Here is a 9,447-nt window from a genome sequence, read left to right on the forward strand (position 1 = left end):
GGCCTGTTGGTCTAGTGGTATGATTCTCGCTTAGGGTGCGAGAGGTCCCGGGTTCAACTCCCGGACAGGCCCGACAACATTTTGTCTCGGTAGTACTATGGGTTGGCTCGTTTCTTTTCACCTTATATCGCTGTTCACTTATCAGTAAATTAGTAATAGAGAATTAGGCATATGTTGTTGGATTACATCCTGGGGAAGGTCAACAGTCTGACCCTCAGTGTAAACCTAGTAACCAGAACGCACTTCTCAGCCTACTATGCAAGGCCCAATTTGCCTAATAAGCCAAGTTTTCATGAATTAATTGTTTTGCGACTACCTAACCTACCTAACCTAACTTTTTCGGCTACCTAACCTAACCTAACCTATAAAGATAGGTTAGGTTAGGTTAGGTAGGGTTGGTTAGGTTCGGTCATATATCTACATTAATTTTAACTCCAATAAAAAAAATTATCCTCATACATAATGAAATGGGTAGCTTTATCATTTCATAAGAAAAAAATTAGAGAACATTTATTAATTCAGGAAAACCTGGCTTATTAGGCAAATCGGGCCTTGCATAGTAGGGTGAGAAGTGCGTTCTGGCTACTAGGTACGACATATATATATATATATATATATATATATATATATATATATATATATATATATATATATATATATATATATCGATGCCAACACAGAAGACAATGTCCAACATAACAGGCCAATTACACTGGATTAATCTTTGTGTTTAGATAGGAGATGCCTCGTATGGGCCAATGTTATGATCTCGGCCTACAGGAGAAACGAGTCTCCCTCCTTGAGAGTTATTCGTCAAGCCTGACCTGATTAGAAGGTCTAGTAAATATTGAGGTAATAACCCATATGTAAAATGGTTGTTTGGATATGTGTAACAGTTTGAGATTATGGGTAATGCAGAAGAAAATAGATAAATGACTGGCTAGGAGATGTGGACATTTTGCTGGAGGCGTGAGGCTCGCTTCCGGAGGACCTTGACCTCACTTGAGTGCCAGACATCGCAGGGGGAAGCCGCGCTCCGTTTGAGCTCCCGCCAGAAGGGAACCCCTAGTGATATATCTCTAAGAGAAGAGAAGTGTGCAGACGTGCCAGCTGTGGAATTGAGCTGAGAACGTTGTGGTATCAAGTCCTGGTCGACGAGCAGAGTTTAATAAGCTACTCAGAGGCATTTTCGTGGGCTGTGTGGAGCGCCCTGACCAGACGCCGTTAGAGGAAAAGCGCCCTCGATCAGTTAATCTGTGGTAAGCACGATATACGCCAGTTCATAGTGATCACTTGTAGTTGGTCGTGTGCCCAGCGACGGTAGCAATGTTTATTTATAAGTTAGACATGTTTTAATAAGGCAGAAAGCCTGAAATAGGAGAGTGAAGAGGGAGGAGCACGGAGTGACGTCCGCCCCCTCTGAGCGCTGGCGGACGACTGAGGGAGCCTGGCTCCGGATGGAGGAAGACCCTCCCAGCGAGTGAGGACCGCCGCCAGGCGAGGTGGAGTATGGACCCGCCCAAAACGGGGGAGTCCACTCTCACTGTATGTAGAGAACAGATAGAGGTTTCAGGCAAACATATTGTGTGAATATTTTTTGTTTGTGTTAAAGGGGAACATTTTATTGGAGTGTCGATGGGTTGCAGGTTTGTTCTTTGGGGAAGAAGTTGCTGAGAACTTCGAAGCCAGCAGATGAAGTAGCTGATGAGACTCCAAGGTAGTGGAGCAGAGGACCTCGAGCTGTGAGGAGAAGCAGCAGTGAAGAGGAGTGTCACGTGCTTCTGTAGAGGTGGAGAAGCACCATAGTTGCTCGGGGAAACTTCATGGTGTAGCAGCCAAGAGAGCTGTGGAGGACCCTAGCAGAAGGGTGAAGCACCGTACTTGCTCAAGGAAACTTCATGATAGCAGCCTGGAGGAGCTACAGAGGATCCTGGTAGTGAATCCCGGAAGAACCTAAGGATATTAGGGTAGTGAACTTCCAGAGGTGGAAGGGGAAGTTCTGGTGGATTACTTATAGGGAGTTGATAGTGTTTGGTTGTCATTAGCGTGCAAGACGCAGTGAGAGGTGAGTGACTGTTGGCATTCTTACGTCAAGGAGTTTTTTATACTGAAGTATCAATGAACATTTATACTGGTATATGTTATTGCATTCAAATGCTGATTTTCTATATATATATGTTATCTTGCTGATGGTGCAACAGTGTATGTAGACTTGATCAACTTGAGGAGGTTGATAGTATCAGGTGGTGAACCATGAGATAGGATACCACTTGATAAGCTGATAATAGAGTTCTGATGGTGTTGGAGTGCAACCTGATTGTGATATTATAGAGTACAGGATTCATTATTATTATATGTGTGTATGTATCGTGTATGTGCTTTGTCCAGTAAATGTATCCCAATTTGCTGGTGTTTGCCCTCGTCCTAGTGAGGCTTCCCAGGAGGTAGTAAAGAAGGAGAGAGAGAGAGAAAGAACCAAGAACCACTGCCGTGGACAGGGTAAAAGGTAATACTAATAAGTCAAAAAGGGGATTGAGGAGATCATATCACCTAAGGAGAGAGTGGGGAGTCACAGCGGCTCGAGTGGGTGTGTGCACGTGACAACGAGGCTAAATGTTGGAGCCGCATCCCCTAAACGTGTGACGTTGAGCCCCTCTCCAAGAGCCAGAAGCGCCAAGGGTGATCTCCTAGTATAAGCACTCTACCGAGTTGTGGGTTGGGTTGTCCGTAGAGAAGGATCAACGACGACAACACCAACCAACCCACAGTCTATAATAAATTGGGGGCCTGTGTCCGGGAGAGTGAACTGACACACCCACACCCTGTCCAAGAGTGGATTTGTACACCCCTGCTGAGATAAACTGTGTGACCGCAGGTGTATACTCTCTCTCTTGGGAAGACTCACAGGACAAAGATGGATAAGGTGCAAGCGTTTGTGGAGTCAGGCAAGCCTGAGGACTTGGAAGGTTGCACGAGGGATCAATTGAAACAAATAGCAGAAAAATGTGGCATTAGGTTGAAAGCATCTAAAGTAGCTGGGATGAAGGATGAGATCCTGAGGCAGTTAAGAGCCAAAAATGAAGCGGCAGAGCAAGGAGCCCAAAAAGGAGCTGAAAGTGGAAAGGAGGATGATGGGCAGGATGAAGTGAGATCCCAGGGATCGAGTAGGAGCAGCAAGAGTAGCCGCAGTAGCAGGAGTAGCCGAAATAGGAGCTTGGAGAGATTCCAGTTAGAGCTCCAGATGCAGGAACAACGAGAGGACAAGGAGAGGCAGTTCCAGCTGGAAAAGATGAAATTAGAACTCCAGATGAAAAATGAAGCAGAGAAGGAAAAAGAAAAAACCAGACTGGAAATAGAAAAAGAGAAAGCAAGACTAGAGGTGGAGAAAGAAAAAGAGAAAACCAGAGTAAGAGAACTGGAGTTGGAACAGGAGAAAGAAAAAGAGAAAACCAGAGTAAGGGAACTGGAGTTGGAACAGGAGAAAGAAAAAGCCCAAGTCGAAAAAGAAAAAGAGAGAACAAAACAAATGCAGATAGAAGCGAATAGAACCTTGGCTGAGCAAAGGATTGAACATGGGTTGCCAGAGAGCACCACCCAGGTATCACACCCACCAGATGTTAGGGTTAGGGAGAAGGACATTCCCTTGTTTGTTCCCGAAGAGGCAGAGAGCTTTTTCGAGCACTTTGAAAAAGTAGCCAGTATCAAGGAGTGGCCACAGGAGGAATGGGCCCAGCTGGTCCAGTTAAGATTGACCGGTGCAGCCAGGGAGGCATACACCCAATTGTCACTGGAAGAGTGCCAGGATTACGCCACAGTAAAGAGCAGCATATTGCGCTCGTTTCAGTTAACCTCAGAGGCTTATAGGAAGCGCTTCAGAGAGATGATCAAAGTTGGAGAGTGTACTTTTGCTGAGACAGCAAGAGATCTGGAAAGACGATTCCAGAAGTGGATTGAGGCTGCTGGAGTTGGATCTTACGCTGACCTGAAGCAACTGATGGTCATGGAGAAGTTCTTGGAGATGATGCATCCCGAAACAAAGTTCAAGATCCAAGAAGCAGGGATATTGGAGGTGAAAGATGCCGCAGATAGGGCGGATATGATTACCGAAGCATATAAGAGCTTGAGGGAGAACAGAGTGAGAAGCGAGGCGAGACGCAGCAATAGCAGACCCAGTGGAGTCTGGGGAGGAAGAAATTATGAGAGACCCAGAAGAGTCTGGGGTGAGAAAAATTTTGATAAATGGGCAGATAAAAGTAAGTACCCTAAAACTCAGAAGAGTAGGTCGCGCACTTCATCTGAAAGTGAAGATGGAGGAGCCAAACGAGAAACTATTCGTGATCCAGGGAATCAAGAGTCCAGTAAAGCCCCACAGAGTTCAAATAGTGTGCCTGGCCCGAGGAACTCTCATGTGAGTGGACAAAGTCAGAGCCGCTTTGGTACGTATAGGAGAGATTTCTCCCAGATGAGATGTTACAATTGTAACGGATTGGGTCACGTGATGCGAGATTGTCGGCAGGGCAAGAGAGTTGTGACCCTGGCCATGTGTGACCCCCGAAGTAAATATACTAATGTGTTCCAAGACAAACCACAGAGAGCGAACTTAGTGAACGAGAGGTATAAGCCGTTCATGAGCAAAGGTTGGATCAGAATAGGAAGCCAACCTGAAGTAGAAGTTGGTATCTTAAGAGATACCGGAGCTAATCAGAGCTTGATTACGAGAAGCCTGATTGGGAATGATCGACGGTTAGCTGGCAGGAGTAAGATGAAGGTATATGGGTTGTTGTCTGAAAGTGACATGCCCATTTGTACTGTCCAGCTAAGGTCGGAATATGTGTCGGCAGAGGTGATGTTGGGAGTGTGCCCCGACATACCTATTCCAGGAGTCCAAGTGATCCTGGGGAATGACTTGTGCGGGACAAAGGTGTTGCCAAGAGTCATAGCGGAGACTGTGCCAGAGGAGTGCCCAGAAGGCCACGGCACGGGTGGGACACCTGAGAGTGTGAACCTGACTGACATCCGAGGAGATGAGTCAGGAGACCGCCAAGCCATTGAAAACCCTGTCTTGGTAGTGACGAAGGCAGAGGTGGCCGACGAGGAAGACGCTGGAGAAGATGAGACAGTGTCGATTAAACCGGTAGAAGATATCGATGTAGATATAGCATGGCTGTTTGATGAAGGTCCAGCCCAGGCAAATGGAGTCTCGGTGAGGTCGAAAGTGAGGATGACCCAGCCGAAGAAGAATCATGTGAAGAGAGCGGACCTGAGTAGAGCCCAGACTGCTGAAATTAAGGGTCGGAAGGTGAATGCAACTGTGCTGAGTAGGAATGAGGAAAGATGTGGACATACTGAGGACGGGAGTAGAGCGTCACGTTGTCCACGAGCACAGAGGCATAGGGATAGTGGAGTTAAGTTGTTTGAGATGTCAAGAGTTGGCATGTTTCACAGACAACGTGGAGGAGAAATAATGAAGAAGAGTAATAGCCGAGAAAATGAGAGGAGAAGAGACAGTATGTGTGGAGAGATGCTTACGAGCACTCTGGGAGAGGTAGAGCGACATGCACGGTCGAGTGCTGTTGAGTGTAGTACAGTGCTTGAAGAAACTTTTAGGGAACGAAGAAGAGTTGAAGGAGAAGAAATGGAGTTGTATAGAAGTGAAAAGTGTGGGAAGAGGAAGATGATACAAGCATGGAGGAATAGAGGAAAGCCGAGGACTCGGTGGGAGTCGAACAGGATGAGGTCTCAGATAAATGAGGAGACGAAAAGGAGGAGCGTCGGTGAAGACGATGGAGTGAAGTATGATGACAGGAGACGAAAGTATAATGGCAGTAGATGGAAGTGTGAAGACGACAGAGGAGGTACAGACAGCAGATGTCTGACTCTGGACGTGAAGAGAAGAAGACGAGGAAACGGAGGGTGGAGACAGTAAGTAGAGTGGACCGATGGAATGCAGGCGTCCAAGGAGGACAGCCTAGCCAAGAGGTGCCAGAGAAGTCAAATCGTTTGTGAGAAGACCATGTTTCTGGAGAGTTGTGAGCCGGATGTTGCAAGGAGCAATGAACTAATTGTAGACTCTTAAGGGAGTACGTAAGCAGATCAACCGTTCGAACCAATCGGTTGAAGAACGAGACAGTGTGGTGGCGGATGTATTATCCCGAGCTTTGCCACTGGAATAACTCTCAAAAATAAGGGGAGGGGAGTGTTATGATCTCGGCCTACAGGAGAAACGAGTCTCCCTCCTTGAGAGTTATTCGTCAAGCCTGACCTGATTAGAAGGTCTAGTAAATATTGAGGTAATAACCCATATGTAAAATGGTTGTTTGGATATGTGTAACAGTTTGAGATTATGGGTAATGCAGAAGAAAATAGATAAATGACTGGCTAGGAGATGTGGACATTTTGCTGGAGGCGTGAGGCTCGCTTCCGGAGGACCTTGACCTCACTTGAGTGCCAGACATCGCAGGGGGAAGCCGCGCTCCGTTTGAGCTCCCGCCAGAAGGGAACCCCTAGTGATATATCTCTAAGAGAAGAGAAGTGTGCAGACGTGCCAGCTGTGGAATTGAGCTGAGAATGTTGTGGTATCAAGTCCTGGTCGACGAGCAGAGTTTAATAAGCTACTCAGAGGCATTTTCGTGGGCTGTGTGGAGCGCCCTGACCAGACGCCGTTAGAGGAAAAGCACCCTCGATCAGTTAATCTGTGGTAAGCACGATATACGCCAGTTCATAGTGATCACTTGTAGTTGGTCGTGTGCCCAGCGACGGTAGCAATGTTTATTTATAAGTTAGACATGTTTTAATAAGGCAGAAAGCCTGAAATAGGAGAGTGAAGAGGGAGGAGCACGGAGCGACGTCCGCCCCCTCTGAGCGCTGGCGGACGACTGAGGGAGCCTGGCTCCGGATGGAGGAAGACCCTCCCAGCGAGTGAGGACCGCCGCCAGGCGAGGTGGAGTATGGACCCGCCCAAAACGGGGGAGTCCACTCTCACTGTATGTAGAGAACAGATAGAGGTTTGAGGCAAACATATTGTGTGAATATTTTTTGTTTGTGTTAAAGGGGAACATTTTATTGGAGTGTCGATGGGTTGCAGGTTTGTTCTTTGGGGAAGAAGTTGCTGAGAACTTCGAAGCCAGCAGATGAAGTAGCTGATGAGACTCCAAGGTAGTGGAGCAGAGGACCTCGAGCTGTGAGGAGAAGCAGCAGTGAAGAGGAGTGTCACGTGCTTCTGTAGAGGTGGAGAAGCACCATAGTTGCTCGGGGAACTTCATGGTGTAGCAGCCAAGAGAGCTGTGGAGGACCCTAGCAGAAGGGTGAAGCACCGTACTTGCTCAAGGAAACTTCATGATAGCAGCCTGGAGGAGCTGCAGAGGATCCTGGTAGTGAAGCCCGGAAGAACCTAAGGATATTAGGGTAGTGAACTTCCAGAGGTGGAAGGGGAAGTTCTGGTGGATTACTTATAGGGAGTTGATAGTGTTTGGTTGTCATTAGCGTGCAAGACGCAGTGAGAGGTGAGTGACTGTTGGCATTCTTACGTCAAGGAGTTTTTTATACTGAAGTATCAATGAACATTTATACTGGTATATGTTATTGCATTCAAATGCTGATTTTCTATATATATATGTTATCTTGCTGATGGTGCAACAGTGTATGTAGACTTGATCAACTTGAGGAGGTTGATAGTATCAGGTGGTGAACCATGAGATAGGATACCACTTGATAAGCTGATAATAGAGTTCTGATGGTGTTGGAGTGCAACCTGATTGTGATATTATAGAGTACAGGATTCATTATTATTATATGTGTGTATGTATCGTGCATGTGCTTTGTCCAGTAAATGTATCCCAATTTGCTGGTGTTTGCCCTCGTCCTAGTGAGGCTTCCCAGGAGGTAGTAAAGAAGGAGAGAGAGAGAGAAAGAACCAAGAACCACTGCCGTGGACAGGGTAAAAGGTAATACTAATAAGTCAAAAAGGGGATTGAGGAGATCATATCACCTAAGGAGAGAGTGGGGAGTCACAGCGGCTCGAGTGGGTGTGTGCACCTGACAACGAGGCTAAATGTTGGAGCCGCATCCCCTAAACGTGTGACGTTGAGCCCCTCTCCAAGAGCCAGAAGCGCCAAGGGTGATCTCCTAGTATAAGTACTCTACCGAGTTGTGGGTTGGGTTGTCCGTAGAGAAGGATCAACGACGACAACACCAACCAACCCACAGTCTATAATAGCCAATAAGCCTTCTGCAGCCCCTATGTTTATCCCTTATGTATCCCCCCATGTTTTCACCTTCATTGTATTATCACCTGACCTAATGCGGGTATAAAATCAACTAGTATTGTAAGATCTGTTCACTTGAGAATGAACCATGGAGGTTCGAAACGTCGTGCAAATTATACAAATAAGTGTAATACACTCTATAGTAAATCACTTCTTTTCTTCACCTTAAAAGTACGAAAATGAGTTTTGGAGAACTCCTATTTCAATTAAGCCCTGATGCTAAGAAAATAGTTAGAGGGATAGAAGCCCTAAACCAGAAAATAATAAATACAGAATATGCGGTCATATTCAATGAAACATGTTTGAAAGAAAACCTGTTGCCAGTATACACATATATATATATGTATGTATATTAAATAATGGAAGGGAGTACCACCTCTAGCTGGATAAAGGGGGACCCATAGCCTCGGAGGAAACCACGCATAACGCATTAGAGGGAATGTTTAGATCCCCTCCAATACAGTTTCTGTGTGCTTTTCTCCTACCACCCCCTTCCTTTTTATTTTTTGTTCTTTATTATGTATTTGATGGTTACAAGATATACATGGGTCGATACAAAAATAATAATGCAAAAAGGTGCTTAAAGGTTATTGATCTCTTGAAAAACACGACAATGGGAGACATTGATGAATGTCACAGACGGGTTCAATCATTGTTGCAAGTCAAACACTTCTTCGAATTCCTCTGAAGTTGGACTAGTGCCCAAGACGCAACAGGCATTTCCCCTCTGAATCGCAACACTGAGGCGCAGGAACAAGAAAATTTTTGCTCTCTGGTCTTTTGTAGCGCTGATCAATTTGTCCCACAATTCCTTCAGGAACTTTAATATATATATCATATATTGATAGGAACTATCAATATATATATATATATATATATATATATATATATATATATATATATATATATATATATATATATATATATATATATATATTGATAGTTCCTATCAATATATTTATATATATATATATATATATATATATATATATATATATATATATATATATATATATATATATATATATATATATATATATACATATGTAGAGTAGTATTAGGCATCTATCAGCGTCAGGGTACTATGGAATTGTGCTCTGGTTGTCAGTCTGGAGTGGCCTCTCCTGGGTGCAAAGCCAGGGTTGGATGATACAGGTGAGAAGCTGTTATATGTATAGATAAC

The 9,447-nt window shown here is 45.1% G+C and overlaps 1 non-coding gene across 1 annotated transcript; it reads left to right on the forward strand.

Moving 5' to 3' along the window:
- On the forward strand, nucleotides 1-72 carry TRNAP-AGG (transfer RNA proline (anticodon AGG)). The gene has a single exon. It is a non-coding gene; the product is annotated as a tRNA-Pro (tRNA).
- Nucleotides 73-9,447: the final 9,375 nt, after the last annotated feature.

This window comes from Procambarus clarkii, chromosome 25, assembly GCF_040958095.1.
Source record: "Procambarus clarkii isolate CNS0578487 chromosome 25, FALCON_Pclarkii_2.0, whole genome shotgun sequence".
NCBI lineage: Eukaryota > Metazoa > Arthropoda > Malacostraca > Decapoda > Cambaridae > Procambarus > Procambarus clarkii.